We start from the raw sequence: 18,962 nt of genomic DNA on the forward strand, positions 1-18,962 counted from the left end.
GCTAATTTCCCTAGGATTCCAGAAATTGGAAAGGATATGTTTAATTTTAGATCGAGTATTCTGACTTCAGGTAAGGATTAATTCTTACATTTCCCATATTCACATTCCACTGTCTTCAAGTGAGTACATTTGTACTTGTAGATCTTCCAGATTTCCAGAAGGAAGAACAGGCCACAGTCATACTGAGTTGGTTTAGTAAGGAGGTTGTGAGGAAAGATTTTCAGGTAGAGGCTAGGTAAAACAGCAAAGAGTATTAGGCTTTTCAGTACTGACAAGAGTAGGAAGTCATTCAAGTGTGAGGACAGATGGAAGGAGAAGAAACACTTCCTGATTCCCAAAACATGTACATGAATGGAGTGGGCTTCCCAATGGGAAGCCTTTATAAAAGGCTTTGTAAAAGGAAATGGGAGCCTTTGTAACAGGAATAACCAAAAAGTCAAGAGAGAAAACAACTATGCCAACTACTTTCTCCTCCATCCTCCTTTTCTTTTGCTATCTGTCATGTCACAAAGCATTTCTCCACTTTTCCTCAAGAAATAATTTTCAAAGTTTGATTTTCTGAGAAGCTGATAAAACTATAAGCCAAACTATAAGCCAAAACCTTTCCAGAACTGCAGATTGCAATAAGGATGCTTGGCAAAGGGTGGTGGTGGTTGATGGGCAGAGGAGCAGGCCACAAGTGCATGAGTGGAACATCAAAGCCTTTGCTTCCTTAATAAAATATCAATGGCTGCTTCAGGCTATAGGACATTTCTAAAACTAAAAATTAAGTTCAACTGCAGGTACTTGCAGCAGAAAACAGAGAATTTTGTGACTCCTTTGGACTCTTCCTAGCAAAATTTTCTTTCTCAGCTTCTAAGAATCTATTCCCAGGGATTCTATAATGGGAAGAGATAATTCTAAAGATTAGAAGTTTTGATTTACTTATGTATTGCTTCAGGAAGATGTGCTGAATGCAGAATCAGGGGCAAGGCAATATCTGTCCAAGGGATGTAGTCAGTGATCCTTGCAGTATCAGAGAGAGGGGCCTAGTGTGCATCCCTTACTGAGCTGGTTACAAGGAAGAGGACATGTTTAGCAAAGATGGAAAACATTGCTCCCATTCTAGCACAAGATAGTGTCTATGCTAGAATTTAACCAGGCTATACAATACAAATTATAATTGAAAGAATAAACAATTCAAAAAATTCCAGATTATAGTCCAACTTTTTTTTTAAATCTATGCAACTTTGGGCAAACTACTGAATCCCTTAGAATTTTTGTTTCATTACCTACAAAATTAAAAAAAAATATTGCCACTTTATTGATTCTTATGACTAAGAAAAAGAATAATATATAACACAGATGCCAGGGTATACAGTTTGTAAAAGAACTACAGGGAGATACCAGGAAACAGATTGCATGGGTGTTTTCAACATGCCTCTTTTGGTGATGTAACTGAAGTAACACTACCTTGTGTGTGATGAGCAGCTTCAAGGCCAGCAGGACATTAGGAGAGGAAGGTAAGTATGTCTTTTTGGGTTCAATCATTGCTCATGGAAAGAACACTGATATGAAGAAATTTTTATTAATCTCTCCTTCCTTCCCTCCCTTCCTCCTGAAGAAAAGCCTGTGGATGAAATGTGAAAGTCATCAATATGAAAGCCATAAATTTTAAAATACTTCAAATGATGGCCTAAGGCTCTCATCTGTCTAGAAAGAAAGGTTAGGTCCAGCTTCAATAATTGCTCTTGGAAGACTCTGGGGGTCCCCTCAATCTCTTATGTGAACTTCCTAACATACAGAGCTTCTTTGCTCTGGCCTGCCAAAATATTTCTTCCTATACATATCACCCAAAGACACTTTTCCACAAAAATTCTATAATTTTGCCTTTATGTCTCATTGATGAGATCACTAACATTTATCTGTGTGGCTTTGTAATTACAGTAAGTGCCAAGCCTTATTTTAATGGTTTATTGTTTTATCCAAGTCTTCTATAACTTACTAGAGAAGCGGAAAGCTGAATGATAATACCAGTTCTTCCTGGTGTCCAACATGGCATGGTGATACTATTTCCTTCATAATCTGTGAAATTGCCACCTTTTAACTTATTGTAGAAGCTGTCACTGTAAACAGATCTTATGAAGTTATCTAGGCACATGAAACTACATAGTGAATTCCAGGTCAGTCTGGGCTAGAGTAAGACCCTACCTTGTAAAACAAAAAATAAAAAAAAAATTATCTAGGGGAAGTAATATCACAGCAAAAGAAGACAAAGCCCAATGCAGAGAACATGTTATGCCTATAAGAGCAGATGTCACATGTAACACAGTGTACATGTTATGTGAACTATCAAATGAAATAGCATGCTCATTGAAAAAAAATCAAAGAAGAAAATTTGGGTGGCGCATGCCACATCTTTAATCCCAGTACTTGGAAGGCATGGGTAGGAGAATCACCACGAGTTCAAGGCCACCACAAGACTACATAGTGAAGTACAGGTCAGCCTGGGCTAGAGTGAGACCCTACCTTGAAAAACAAAACCAAACCAAAACAACAACAACAACAAAATAGAAAAGAAAATAAAATTTGGAACTCAAATCTTTTCCAAAATCAGCAAATATGGACCTTACCTTGAAAAACAGAAAAACAAAAACAAAAAATTCAGCAAATATGAAAAGTGATAAAACTAGGGTGGAAGTACCCTATCCAAGGATTTACAGACTGGATGAGCAAAGCACATTTTGAGAAGCTTTTCTTTATGGACTTGCTGTGCAAACCTGGTGTTTCAGTCTGCGTTCTTTTGCCTGCTTGTTAGGAATATAACGGAAGATGTACTTCAACTACCATGCTGATGAAATTGTTACTGTAAATGAATACAGTGACAGTAAAAGGAAAGAACAAAACTAAGACTTCAGAAAATTACTTAGCAGCATCCTTAAAGGCCTTCCGTACCATTGTAAAACATAAAATCTAATAAGATAGTTGAGGGCAGGTCAATCTCCAAAATTAAGCTCACGTTTTAAGGAAATATAAAAAAAAAATTCTTGCACACAGAAGACATTCCCATATCTGAAGCACAAAGTTGGCGACTTTGAAATTGTCCCTTTGCAGGAGGGGCTCAAGCTTCTGACCCATCTATACCTCCACTCCAACACAGCCCCTCCTCATGCTACAATTGAGTTTGTGTTACCCGTGGGAATAATGACCACACATTCTCAAGAGCCAGCAGGGTCTGGAAGGCCTGAGGAAGCTCATTTTTAAATAATGCAATTTAAAAATTGGAAATGGTGAAATGAAAAATTCAATTAAGTGGACAAGAGTTTTGTTTTATTGCCTGATGATGAAGGGCTATGATCAGGGTGAAAGATAAATAAAAGCACATCACTGGCTCTCTCTTTCTGGTATTGGTCAACTGGTCCTTTTTACAGTAGCTGCTCCAGCTGCTCTAACAGTGATTGAAGCCAACAAGAGCTCAACAAAGCCATTCTATCCACACTCTGTTTGGTAGAGCACCCTAAAAGCACAGTTCCTTTCTGCTAGCTCTGCCAAGGAGAAAAGCTGCAGTTTTGGGAGGTAGCCAAGTGACCTTTTATTCAGGAAGACCATGGTCAACTCCCACCTGTTGCCCACCTGGAGGAAGAGTTCAGATTGGGTTTTGCTATGGGAGATATGTAAGCATGTTTGGGGCTGCAGGACCCAGGCCCTGCTCTGAGCTCACATTTAGACCTTAAAGTCTCATATTGCTTAAGATCTGGAGTGTTGTTTTCATCCTTCACAGTGTAAGTTTTGTGCAGTTAAAATGAAATTGTGTTTCCTGGGAAAAGAAAAGAAAGAAAAGCACCAGCCCATCCTTATTTATTGTCATGTGACTTTGGAGAACAGAGGTAGTGTATTTGTCTCCTGTGTGTTGACATGAGAGATGTATGGTAAAACTGTAAAAAATAAGCATTGAAATTCTTTAGAGGCAAGAAATAAGTAAACAAATAAAATAAGAAAGATTTAAAATATTTGGTATACTAAACCCTCATATGTCAAACTATAAGATTAAACAAAATGGAAAACATATGAAACTTCCAAGTAAAATTACAGAATACTAGAAACTGTAAATGAAAAGTTTGAAGTGCCATTTCACAGGTAGATGGAAAATGGAAAAATATAGCAATAGAACTTTCCTTCTTTATGAAAGATGTGGTTGAAATACTGCTAAAATATTATTTCCTTGGCATATCCAAATATTTCTAGATTCTAAGGAAAATTTAGAAGTATACAACCTGCTTCTAGTCTGGAACTTTGCTTGAGCAATGAAAAATAAAAAAAAAAAATAACTGATACAGAAAGTTGCTATCAGAAGTGAGGCTACTGTTGTGATAAACCTGACTATGAGGTTCTCAGTCTTTTGAAATTGGTTTGCAGGAGGAATGTGGAAGATTTGGAACTTTGTACTATGGAAGACTCACAGTGCTATAAGCAGGGTTTAATGTGTCATTCTGGTGGGCAGAGGGTGAATGCTATTTTGGTGAATACCTGCGGCTTGTATGTGCTCATATGCATATACACATGTGGAGGTAGACTTTAGTGAATATGACTAGAATGCTTATTTAGCAAGTGTAGTCCTTGGAAAATAAGAATTCGTAGAAATGAAATAATGTTTATTATCAAACAAATAACTGGGGTTGAGGAAACAACACAGTGGAACTAGCAAGAATCAAGAAGATAAGTAGGTCCTCACAAAATTTATGCATAGAATGCTGATACTGGGAGTCGTTTATTCTCTAAGAACATAACTGGAGACTTAATATTTTGAAAAAAAAATAAGCTTTTTTTTTTCCTTTGGGATATATCCAATGAATGTTGTAAATGAAATAAAGATAAATACCTTTTGGTAAATACAATAATTTCTTAAGAATTAACATACTGTAAGTCAAATTACCAATATATGAGGAGAAATGAAGTACCATGGGATAGCAAAGATCTACATTGAGAAGGAAGAAACAAACAGATTCTGATACTAACAAGGCCAGGAGATAGGTATCAACTATGAAGTCAACACTTTGTAAGGTTTTATGGACCTGGTTATTATAGGTGATTTTATTTTTGAGGTAGGGTCTCACTGTAGCACAAGCCAATGTGGAACTCACTCTATATTCCCAGACTGGAGTTGAACTCACGTAAATATTTCTGCCTGTGAGTAGAAATACCTGCATTTCTACTAGTGAGTGCTGGAATTGAAGGCATGCACCACCACACCCTGCTTACAGGTGAAGTTTAAAAATTATCTCCGGAATTTTGATTCTAAAAATAGTCGCAGCAAAATATGAAGTACCCATTCAAAAAAAAAAAGACATGAGGGATGGGGACATGGATGAGTGGCTAAGGCATTTGCCTATGAAGCCCAAGGATCCTGTTTTGATTCTCCAGGACCCATGTAAGCCAGATGCACAAGGAAGCACATGCATCTGGAGTTCATTTCCAGTTGCTAGAGGCCCTGGCATGCCCATTCTCTTTTTCTTTCTATTTGCCTCTCTCTCATAAATAAATAAATATATAAATAAATTTTAAAAATGTAAGAAGACATGAGAAATTTTCATAGATAATTTTGATTGTCAACTTAATTTGATTATGAAAGACTTAAGGTTTTGGGTGTAGTGCCATATGCCTATAATAATCCCAGTGCTGGAGAGAGTGAGACAGTAGAATTCTCAAGAGTTTCAGATCAATGTATCAACTACACATTGAGTTCCAGGCTATTCTAGGCTATAGAGTGAGACGTCTGAAAAGCACAAACAAACAAATAAGTTAAACAAAGCATTAATTCAAGAGTGAAGAGCTGACCTGAAGGGGGAACTCTTCGGTCCCATAGGCATTAAGCTACTGGAGTGCAGCCTCTAACTATGAGCCAAAAATGTCCTTCCTCTCTGCAGGTCCTTGTGTCAGTCAGGTATTTGGTCACAGGAAAGGGAAAAGTAATTGATATATGGTACTTTTCCTTAACAAGGAGATAAAGAGAATTGTTTTGTTCATTAACTGCATATGCCACAACTGTGGAAAACTATATATTTCAAAATCTAGAAGCATAAATGCTACACAAGCCTAAAAAATTATATATATAATATTATATTATACATTATATACAATATATGTGGCACTCAACAAATTATGAGTTCTAGTTATATAAGAGAATCTGGAAGTAATGGACCAAGCATATTAAACCATGAAAACTGATACCCAACTTCTCAGAGAAGCATAGAACAGTTGCTGAAATGATACAGCCAGGCAAATTCTGCTTGGGACTCAAGATGTCCATAGCAGAGGCCAAAAACAGGAATGTTGTTGCAAGCATAAGCCTTATATATTACTCCTTAGCACTGACTAAAGTGTGGATTTCAGTTCCAAATGCAGCTTTGGTGAGGGAATCTGTGAAGAGTGATTTTCCAGCTGAAAGGAGATGATGGTAAGGTTCTTTCAAGGACTGGCTTCACAAACCAGACAATCCCTCATTAAGTGCCCACATCTTAGGCATTACTGTGACCAAGAGAAAAATCGTGTTCTGAGGAAAGGAGAAGCATCAGTCAGGGTGCCTGGCATTATGCGTGCTAACAATAAGACCTGAAATTCACCCTTCTCCCTTTGTTCTGATGCATGTGATAGGAGGCAGCCAGTTTTGCACAATGGCATTCAGGGAGGCTGGCTGATGTGGCTCTGGTTTGCAGAGGAGAGAATTGCTGGACATTTTCAGAGTGATTCCTCAATGTCTGAATCTGGTAAGTACTCATACCACTTTTCATTGTCTGCTGGCCTTGACTTACACCTGAGATCCCTTAAGTAAAGACAACTTGAAAGTGCACTATGTCAGGACTGAGGAAATTACTCAGGGGTTACAGGTGCTTGCTTACAAAGCCTGCTGGCATGGGTTTGATTCCCCAGTACTCATACAAAGTAGTGTATATGTATGGCAAGCCCCATTCTCCCCACCCTTTGATTCTTAAACAAATAAATAAAATAAAACAATAAATAAATAAATAAATAAACAAAAATAAATAAAAACCTTTTAAAAAGGGAAGTGTGTTAGCCCTGTTCCCAGTGAAGACATGAATATCTCTCTCTGACTTCATATTAGTGACACTTGGCATGTTCTGTCATTAGGGTCATCTCATACTCAATGTGGCATTAAAGGACCAGGGTCACAGAATACAAAGAGAAAGGAAAATGAACAAGGTGAAATATGATGGATGAGAGCCACAAAATATACCAATAATGGTGATGAAACTTACTTCACTGTAAATAATCAGATGCCAGTGTCTGAACATATAAGAATTCACCTTAGGTAGGTCTCCTCAATCTCAATATCCAAATGGTAAATACATTCTGCCAAATTAACATGAGCAATTTCATTTGAATTCACAGATCACTAGAACCATACTATTCTCATAGACAACACTTGTCAAGGCAAGGTATAAATCAGAAGCATTCCCATCTTTTCTTATTCTCCACTTATTAGTAATTAATCACTCCATGGCCTTTATCAATTGTACCTATAAGATTTCAAGAATTTAATTTTATCTGAGATGGGAAATTGATTCATTATAATTTTTTATTGCTACATGATTAGTGGTATGATCATTTGGTGAACTCAGAATTCTTTAACAAATGAGACCATTAAGGATTTTAATTTGTACTAATACAGTTGAGTGTTATTAAAATAGCCATGAATTTTCCATAGTGCTTGTCATAGTTCAACTTCTGAAGAAGCTCTCCAGAACCAAAAAAAAAAAAAAAAAAATCCCCTGAGATGATTGGGCCGAATAACAAGTAGAATATTTTATCTTTCAAATGTAAGTGTAAAATAAGGTAGGATTTTTGAAATATACATATATATATATGAAATGATGTATATAGATTGCATTTTTATCACATGTATTCCACATTCATTCTCCTTATCTCCATCAGTCCCAGCATACTCCTTCTCTGCCATTAGCTCAGCAGGGACAGAAGTGGGATCTCAAGCCCCTCCACTATCTATAACAGAACATTGTCTGGCCCTCTCAGGCATAGCTCCAGTGGTAGTAACCACAACTCTGGTGAATTCATGAGTGCAATGGCCTTGTCATGTCTTGGCAGCAGAGTTTCACATTCCTTCCCATACACTGAAAATTAATATATTCTGTCTCATCTTTTCTGAGCCCTGGAGGGAGTGATGGATATGTCCTGTATAGCCTGACCCCAAAAATATATCACCTCCTGGAGGGTCCAGTTCCCAAATTGCCATAGAAGAACACCTAAGTTTATGGGAAACACCTGAATCAAACCACCACAACCCCCAGCATACCTGAGGGCTGGAGTCCTAGATTAGCCCCCAGTGATATATCTTTTCACCAGTAGGGGTCCACACATTAGAGACTCAAGATTCAAGCCTGAGTTTATTGGGGGACATACATTTAAACCACTACATTCCACCTCAAAGGCTCATGATCATCTCACAGTGTAAACTGTATTCAGTCCAACTTCAAAGGTCCCCATAGTCTTTATTAACTTAAAGACTGTTCCAAAGTCCTAAATCTAATCTGATATTTAAGACTGTCTATTAACTCTGAGTCCTGTAAAATTGAAACAAGTTACATACTTCCAATGCATAATGGCACAGAATAACCATTTTCGTTGCTGTAAGGCATAACAGGGAAAGAGTAGATGACTACAAATCAATAATTGTCAGGAAAACTTCAAATTTATGCTGTTCAAATCTGACATCCATCACCAATGCTAACATCTCTAGATTTTCTATTCTTCCCCTAAAGATGGGCTGATCACAAATGTCCCAAACTAAACCATCAGCTGTCCATGGTAGCAATTGTACAGTCCTGGGATATCCCAAACATCTTCAGGATCCACTGCAAGCCACAGTCCATCTTCACAGCTGCAAATAATGGTGGTGTTAGGACTCCAATACAGGGTTTATTCCATCTTCCAATTGTGGCATATCAGTAGCAACTGGCACGTATCATCTACATACAATGTCCTCACTGGGCTTCTATATATGGACCACACCCTGCTTCATGCTAGCACTCATGCAGCTCCTGGAACCAGTGTAATTTATGATCATTTCCCTGCATTATTCATGCTCCCAAATCTATTACCAAGTATGTGACAATCCAAATGCTTTTATACAAGAGGGAAATAAACTTTGACTTTGAATGCCAGGATAGGCCTTTAGAATTGTTCCTTTAAATCAATTTCTTGTAAAAGAGTTTCCATTCTTACTTACTGTGTCTTTCCTGGGTGGATTTCACCCTTAGACATCTTTTTCATTATCCCACTGCAAATCAGTTGACCCTCCCTTAATGTTGGCAATATATTTAACTACTTCACCTTTAGTAATCTAGAATCAGTCTTTGTGCTAATAACTTTAAACTTGCTTGGATTTTTCATGTTAATAAACAAACAAAAACCATACATTTTATTTTTCTGTTCTATACTTTCTGCCAAGCAGACCAGTCCATTACTTTAAATTTTAACCTAATGAGGGGTGGAGAGATGGCTTAGTGGTTAAGTCATTTGCCCACAAAGCCAAAGGATCCCCATTTGATTCTCCAGGACCCACTTAAGCCAGATGCACAAGAGGGCACATGTATCTGGAGCTTGTTTGCAATAGCTGGAGGTCCTGGTGAACCCATTCTCTTTCTCTCTGTCTCTCATACACACTCTCAATCTCTCTCTCTCAAGTAAATAAATAAACTATATTTAAAAATTTAACCTAATGAAACTCCCTAAGCATGGGTAGAATAATGCAGCCATCTTTTATGTAAATAGCCCAATTTCAACAAAGCTCTCTCTCTTTTGAAAAGTTCATATGCCAAGCATTCATTGTCCAAAATTACTTCTACATTTAACATTTTCAGACTTTCACCAGAGTATCCCATTAAGATCTGCTTACACAGCATTGCAAGTCTTCTCCAATCCAAAGTACTGCATCCTTCCACTTTCCTTCAGGACACAATTACCAAAATATTAAAATCCACATGGTCATATGCATTGCTGTAATAACCCCATTTCCCTGGTACCAAATTAATATCAGAGTCAGTTCCTCTTCTGTAACTAACATTTAGCCTGAAGGAGCCTATGACAGGAACAGATTTGAGATTCACAGATCCATAGAAACAGCATCAGTGGTGGAAGAGGCAGGCTTACTTCTGTAGATCAATAACAAGGAGACACCATCAGTCAGGTAATCCCCACAAGCAAACACCAACAGCCAGACCTCAAACTACTCTCCTCACCCTTTAGGTCTGGGCTCAGGATTCACCCCCAGGGACATACCTCTTCCCCAGTAGGACTTCTAGAGACTCTAGATTCAAGCCTGAATCTGTCAGATCACACCTTTAAACCACTATAGAGACAGAAAAATAAAGGTTGACTTTATTGTAATATTTTGGATTATTCAAAATGTTTGAAAATAAATTTTGTCAACAATTATACAAAAACAAACTCATTTTATAATACTACTATAGAAGAAAATAATTTTAAAGCATACTAGTTTTAAAATTACAAAAATGATATTTTGGATCATGAGGACTCACTCTTCACTGGATACAATCTAGTTTAACTATAGGAAAACTCAATTATTTGCAAGTTGGCTAAATATTGTTTTCAAATGCAAATAAATCCAACAAAACCAAATGTTGCTTTAAATATCCAAGAAATTCTGAATTTTGAGAGACACTAGATTTTTCTTGGTCTACATCAAGCACATGTAGCTATGAGAAATTATAATTAGTAAAGATAATCTTAATCTCACTTGAGAATTAACTAAAGTTCTTTCCAATTATATTAATAAACTGAGTGACTAAATAATGAGAAATGTTTCTTAAACAAGGTGTTACTGGCCTGCCTGTTTCAGATGCTTTATTCATTGTTCCTCTCCCCCATCTGCATCTTTGGTAACTATGGCTGTCAGAAAGTCACCACAGTCACTGACGACCACTGACAGTTCTCATGAATATACCAGTCACACTTCTCACCAGTGAATTTTTTAATTCTGTTTGAAAATTCTTATTTCTCAGGCATGGACTGAAGAACATGGAAGTTTGGCTTTCCAGAACCATATCCATATCCCCTTCTGCTAGTAAATATCATCTTCTTTGCATCTAGAGGGCTCCTAGAAGTGCTTCTAGTCATCATGCACCCCTCCTCTTGACAGTGACTGGCCTTCAGGCAACATGACCAAAGCTGAGCCCGTAGAGCTTGACTTGGGCATCTTATTCTGTTACTTTTCTTTCTGTACGTAGAGTTTGAAGAACCTTGCCTCTGAGTGAAGAAAACCACTGTCCAAGGAGAAGCAAGAACCCAAAAAGAAAAAGAGAAAGATGGCAGATAGTTTTACTTTTAGCAGTCTTTAAAGAACATTAATGCCCTGGATGACAATATTAACTCAGATCTAGTCTTATAGAAACTTGTAGCTCATTTATTTTGTGTAACTAGTCCATCCAGTGATTCTCATGACCAAGCTTTTCTGCATGTGGTAGCCTTTTGAATTAGTTACATACCATGGGATTAATGTATATTTTTGCAAGCTGCCAATTAAGTTACTCTACTAGACTTGCTTTTATTATATAGATTAATATTTGGGCATATCCAGTTATTACCTCATGCTTTTTTTATAGTCATATTCTCTGAAACATTTCTGTAGGAATAATGAAAGACATGATTTTGGAGAAAGGATTTGTTCCTACCTGATTATGTTGTTGATATCTGATATTGACAGCTTTTATGCCACTTTATCAATATTTTCATACTTTTTATTTATATTAATGTTTTCAGAAATTGTATGAAATAATGGATGAAATTGTATGAAATAATTGGATGAAATAATGGTGAATCTCAATTTCCTTATCTGAAGATACTTCCTGAATTTGATTCCCTAATCAATCAGTGGGCAACTTTAAGTAGACACTTGGAGTCCTTTTACCATCCCACAATACTGTTCTAAGATTACTTTCAAGTTAGCTGTCCCATTCTTCCCCGGGACCTCATTTTTATACCCTTGAAAATACATGCACACACACTCATGCTCCCTGCAACATAAGCATCCACCCCATCACACATGTCTAGAGCACTTGGAGTGAATGCTTTTTCCTTCCTCCCCCTTCTCTCTCTCCCTGCCCTTAACAAAATCATCTCACTTTTGATACAGTGGCAGCTCCAGTCATATTCTATTATTTTTATACATTTGACAAATATTCCCCAAACACCAGGGTGCCTGCTGACCTAAGTCAAGATTTGCTTGGAGCCTTTTCACTAGCTTTTGACATATTTTTATATTAGCCTGTGCCATTTGGGGCACTTCTAAAAATCCAAACACTAAGTTTTTATTTATTTATTTTTTTAAATACTTTTTGTTCATTATTTATTTATTTATTTGAGAGCTACAGACACAGAGAGAAAGACAGATAGAGGGAGAGAGAGAGAATGGGGGCGCCAGGGCTTCCAGCCTCTGCAAACGAACTCCAGATGCGTGCGCCCCCTTGTGCGTCTGGCTAACGTGGGACCTGGGGAACTGAGCCTCGAACTGGGGTCCTTAGGCTTCACAGGCAAGCGCTTAACCGCTAAGCCATCTCTCCAGCCCTTATTTATCATCTTCTACACTAAGGAGAAAATAATTGGAATGTAATTTGTTCATGACTATTTTCATTGACTGTGTTCTATGTGACATAAAAGTTTAGAAAGTTTTGAACTCAAGCTTGTTTGTTTGTCTTCTCTTTGGGATGAGAGAAGGGTTTAATTATTCCAAGAGAAAATTAGTATTCCCACATACTGTATAAGAATCTGTTCTCTAGTGAATGAAACCCCATCCAGGAAGAAAACAAAACTAGGAGAGAAAAAGAGCAAATAAGGGGGATGAGTTTTCATTCCAGGTTCCTTTTTGAATGACATATGACATAAAGAAGTGAGGGGCCTGGATATAGAATTGAACAACAACAAAAGCAGAGTAATGCAAAAAAATAAAAAAAAAAGAAAGAAGAAAAAAGAAAAGAAAAGAAATAGTAACTGCACTTGTAAATAGAAAAACAAAAACTAGCAAATATTTATAGATGGACATTTTACTTTTATTTGGTAAAATGTAGATGTAGTTATTAAATATTTCAAATGATGGAAAATTCCTAAAATTTCACTACCATTGTTTAGGGACAATTTTCACTAACTATAGCTTAGCAGTTTCTAATATGTCATTTCAAAAGCCCTTAGTATTTACTAAAATTATGTACATTTAAAGTAATTGATAAAAATACATATTATTCATTATTTTTAACTTTCTTAGCAATATTCTTTAGTACTATTTCAAAAACAGAATAATAAGGAAGGATTTATTATTGTAATGACAGCATAAAACAAGAACAAATTTAAAGAATAATTTCTGTATGCCAAATCACTTTAAAGCGCTTTCCTCATATGAATGTAATCCTAACAGTCCTTGAAACAGCCACTTGAGGTAGGTACAATTATGTTCTCATTTAATAGAGAGAAAGAGTAAAGAGATATAAATAGCATATTCAAGATTGGAATACAAATCTGACTGATGCTTTAACTGAGGGAGTAAGGGAGCCTCTCACTGAATCTTTGAAAATCAAAATTGAAAGACAATTGAAAGAAAATTGTATGTCATTGAAAATTGAAAGACCTGTCTATGAAGAGAGAGAGAGAGAGAGAGAGAGAGAGAGAGAGAGAGAGAGAGAAAGAGAGAGAAAGAGAGAAAGAGAGAAAGAGAGGGAGAGAGAGAGAGAGGGAGAGAAGAAGAGGGAGACAAAGAATAAAAGAGAGAAGAGAGGAGCAAGATTGTGTTTTGAATTATAATTTCTGCATCAAAAAGGATGTGAAAACTAAGCATGGTAGTGCTCATACTTGTCTATATAGGGAGTTGCCAACCAGCCAGCCAGAGCTACATAGTGAGACCCAATTCCACCATAGCAAAAATATTAACAAAAAACAAAACAAACAAACCAACAACAACAATAAAACAGGCAAACAAACAGAAAACAGAAAAAACTGTGTGAGAGTGTTCATGTATTTCTTTAGAATTTAAATAAACATACACAAAAAAATTTGAATTACTATATTATGGTACTAATTAACAATATTTTAAAAAATATAGATATTTGCACTGGAGAGATGGCTTAGTGGTTAAACACTTGCCTGTGAAGCCTAAGGATCATAGTTCAAGGCTCTATTCCCCAAGACTCACATTAGCCAGGTGCACAAGGGCGTGCATACGTCTGGAGTTCTTTGCAGTGGCTGGAGGCCCTGATGCACTCATTCTCTCTCTTCCTCTGCCTCTTTGTCTGTCACTCTCAAACAAATAAATAAAAATAAAAATATATTAAGAATATATACATATTTACTTATTTGCAAGCAGAGAGAGAGAAAAAAAAAGTATGGATGCCCCAGGGCATCCTGCTACTGCAAACAAAACCAGATGCATGTGTCACTTCATACATCTGGTGTGACATGGGTACTGGGAAATCAAACCCAGGTTATCAGGCTTTTCAAGTTAGTCTTTTAACTGCTGAGCCATCTTCCTAGCCCCTATAAAGCAATCTTAATGAGAACTTTTGAAACCATCATTGATATTTACACATCATTTTGAAATGTTTGAAGATAGGAACCCTCATTCACTGTTGGTAGGAATGTAAGATGGTACAACCACTTTGGAAAGCAATATGGAGACTCCTAAAATGACTGACTATAGAGTTACCAACAGACCCAGTTACTCCCTTACTGGGCACTTGTCCTAAAAGCTCCACATCTCAGTTCAAAGAGATTTTCTAAACCATGCTTATAACTGCTCAATTTATAATAGCTAAGAAGTGGAATCAACCCAGATATCCATTATTTGACAAATGGATAACCAAGGTATGCTACACCTACATGATGGAATCCTACACAGCAGGAAGGAAAAAATGACACAATGAAATTTGAAGAAAAATGGTTGAACCTGGAACAGATCATACTCATCGAACTCACCCAGTTACAGAAAGATAATCATCATATAGTCTCACTCATCTATGGCTCCTAACCTGAATTTACCCAAGATGTTGACACACCTAATAAGCATCTCAAGGACTGGACCATAGGGTGGGAGGAGAGGGTAAGGGTGGGGGTGGGGGACACAAAACTGGGCCATATGTCAATGGTACAATAAAATTCTATATCCTAAAAGACAGACTAAACAGTGAACTTTCATCAGGCCCTTAGAGGGAACACTTGGATCACAATGCCCTGGAGAGGGTATGATTAAGACTGAGCTTAGTGTTCTCCTGTTTCTCTCTAATCTAACAAAAAATAAAGACATATATTTTCTGATTGTTTTTGAATTCATTGTGACCAAACTGAGCATCTACAAAATGTAAGTTGCATGATGAGGAGTCAAATGTGGTCCAGTTATGCTAGTTCATGTAGCCGTACTTAGGAGAGCCAAATTCCTATAAACAAGGTAGGATGCTTATAAATCATTAGAGGTTATTTCAAAGATGTCTTGCAGTACTTGTGATACTAAGTAAATATTTTGTTAGAAAAACTGCCCACAATAAATATAGTACATTTTCTTAAAAGCAAGATTGCTAGTGTTTTAGCTCAGGCTACTTTGTTTGCTAAGAACTGATTATCCTTGGCTTGTTTTTCTTACTATCTGAACCCAAATCACATGAAGATGGTATCTGCCTTGTACTGTCAGCCATGATGTATTGTTCCTGAACTGACCAAAATAATGTAATTCCAGAGACCTGGGGAGATGGTGCAGTGGCTAGGAGTACTCGCCATATGTGCATGAGGGCTTGAGAAAGCCTGATTTGCCACGAGTTTAATTCCCCACTACTCACAGAAGCAGCTGGGCATAGCTATGTGTGCCTAAAGCCCTAGTCCTGTGGGAAACACAGACCAAAGCATAACTGAGGTGCACTGGTAAGCCAGTCTGGGGGAGGATCCAAAACAAATAGACCAGCATGGCAGCTGTGGATTCAGTGACAGACGTGTCCAGCACCACGTTCATGAATAAGAAAGGAAAATGCTTGATGTTCTTCTCTTCTGGTCTCCACACATGCACACATAGAGGACATGCTAATGCACACATGCATACATATGCCACATGTCTACACTACGCCATACATAGCAGACATATGCATGCCAAATACTATACAAAAGTGTACATAATTGTATTACAAACTATTATCTTGGTTCAGAGCACCAAGGGCAGTCATGAAACATCAAAACAAAATGAAACCTTAGTCTTTGAAGAAGTAAACAGCTAACAGGAGCCTGATAGAATGAGGAGCATATAACCTATGTAGTTGACAATAAATGCGAATTAAAATAAATTGACAAGGGCTGAAGGGATGGCTTAGTGGTTAAGCACTTGCCTGTAAAGTGTAAAGACCCTGATTCAAGGCTTGATTCCCCAGTACCCACATAAGCCAGCATCACAAGGTGGCACATTAATCTACAGTTTGTTTGCAGTGGTTGAAGGCCCTGGTGCACCCATTCTCTCTTACTCTCTCTCTCTCTTTCCCTCTTTCTCTCTCTGTCATTCTCAAATAAATACATAAAAATAAACAAAATTTTAAAAAGAATAGATTAACAGAGAAGAATGATTCTGTTCATAATAACAATAAGCAAGGAATGTCTCACATGGAAATACTGTCCACACTGGGATCTTCAAGAAACAGGCTTCCTTCAAATCAAAAGGCTGGAGGTTTTAAAAATTATTTATTTCTGTGTGTTCCAGGGCATTTGGCTGCTGAATATGAACTCAAGACATGTGTTATTTTGTGTATCTGGCTTTACATGAGTACTAGAAAATTTAACCCCAGGCCAGCAGGCTTTGCAAGCAAGTGCCTTTGGTCATTGAACTGTCTTCCCAGCCCCAACACTGGAATTTTTAAACAACTGTACAATAAGCTCCCTGTAGCCTCTAGAAGGATGTGCCAATGAAATCTGGACTGAGGGTGCTTTTTTTAAGAATCTCAGTGTTTGTATGTTTTATTATGCAAGAATCTTACTAACTGCCCCGTGGTTGATCTCCTTGATGATTCTACAATTTCTTTCTTCCAGTAGTAAATGGTTTCTTGCTTTGTACTCCAAGTCTTATTTTACCCTCGCTATTTCTGAAGCATTTCATGAACAAATGATACATTGAAAACATTTACATAACTAAGAAGTCATTTTAAGTTTCAAACTATTAAGCTTTCCAACCATGCCTGGTATAAGAAAGATTGACTAATAATTCTTGCTGGGATTCTGATGAAATTCTTAAATAATTCAAGTAAGAGGTTATTTAAAGTGAGGCTGCTGAGAGGAGGAGGCTGGGTAAATGACTTGTTGATTCATTAGCCTGTAGTTTCTTATTGCTGTATATGGAAGTAATGAAATAGGAATGATACCACTTTCTAGTCTCTGTGAGAGATTCTTTTATAGGAGTTGTCACCTGAATGCATTATCACCCATAGCACTTTGTCCTTTTATGTTTTTGGATTGCCTTGTGATAATTTCATTGTGAAAGAAGCAAGTAATCACTCAATATATATATATATATTTTCCTGTGAGGAATTACATGAAAGCTTGTGAATTTGTGTCTCTGTAGAAGCTCCAGAAAGCCTGGTTTTCACATTTTCAGAGCCCATGTCATGTGTAAAGTTAGTATCTCTTTGAAAATTATGAATTGCTCTCTTCCCATGAAATGCGTATTAGCCATTTTTAAAGAAATTTCATGAGCATTATCCAGTTTGGTCTGCCTGACTTCTCAAAATATGGATCTATGGCTTCAGTTTCCTGATACCTTTATAAAGGAAACCACAGGAATTTCAACTATTTTCTCCAGCTAGTCAAAGGTGACCTTTACTTTCCACTGGAAGGTGAGGTTCTTATTTGATTATACACACACACACACACACACACACACATATATATATATATATACATATGTGTGTGTGTATATATATATATATATTGTAAACTGTATTTATGTATTTGATATAATATATAATATATATATACATAATATATATATATAGTAAACTGTATTTATCACAAGTTTTGCTATGATAAACTTTTTAATGGTCATAGTAAAACACTACTAAATGCCCAGAGAATTAAACTTTATAAACACATGTACTGGGCACATATCTTTTACAGACAGTATGCTAGTACCTTAAGAAATACCATTTTATTAAGCCATTCAGAAATCGCACAAGTAGACTTTGAAGATGGTTCAGAGGTAAAGTGTTTGCCATACAAGTATACAGACCTAAATTAGATCACCAGCACTCACATAAACATGCCAGGAATTCTGGGTGTGGTGGTGCACACCTTTAATTCCAGCACTTGGTAGGCTGAGGTAGGAGGATCACCGTGAGTGAGAGGCCATCCTGAGACTACATAGTGTATTCCAGGTTAGCCTGGGCTAGAGTGAAACCCTACTTCAAAAATAAAACAAAATAAGATGAACAAAACAAAATACATGTAGCATATAAACATGAGCCTGAAATAGAAATTTCTGGGAGGCAAAATAGGGAACCCCTGGAGCTCACTAGCAAATAGAGAGGTCAAGAGTCAGTGATATATCTTATTTTAGAACTATGGTGAAGAGTGATTGAGAAAGCTATCTGGTCTTTACATATCTCGACATACACTCATGTGCATCTGCACCTGCACATATACCTACATATACACAAAAATGCACACTCATGTGCAACCAGCACACACACACACACACACACACACACACACACACAGATACAATCATATGAGAAAGACATCATTGTCATCTTTATTTTAAGGTAAGAATAGTGATGTTCAAAACCAAGTATCATGTTCTGTTAAGAGATTGCTATGATTTTTACTTCACATTCCCAGATTCCAACACACACTCTCCAGCTAGTGGCACCATTTTGGAAACTGTGGAACCTGGAGGAGGTAGGGCCCAGCTGGCAAAAGTGATTCAC

General features: G+C 37.1%; 1 pseudogene; it reads left to right on the forward strand.

Moving 5' to 3' along the window:
- Positions 1-18,962, forward strand: part of LOC101608599 — a 78,713-nt pseudogene that overhangs the window by 13,026 nt on the left and 46,725 nt on the right.

The sequence above is a fragment of the Jaculus jaculus genome, chromosome 8 (assembly GCF_020740685.1).
Source record: "Jaculus jaculus isolate mJacJac1 chromosome 8, mJacJac1.mat.Y.cur, whole genome shotgun sequence".
Taxonomy (NCBI): Eukaryota; Metazoa; Chordata; class Mammalia; order Rodentia; family Dipodidae; genus Jaculus; species Jaculus jaculus.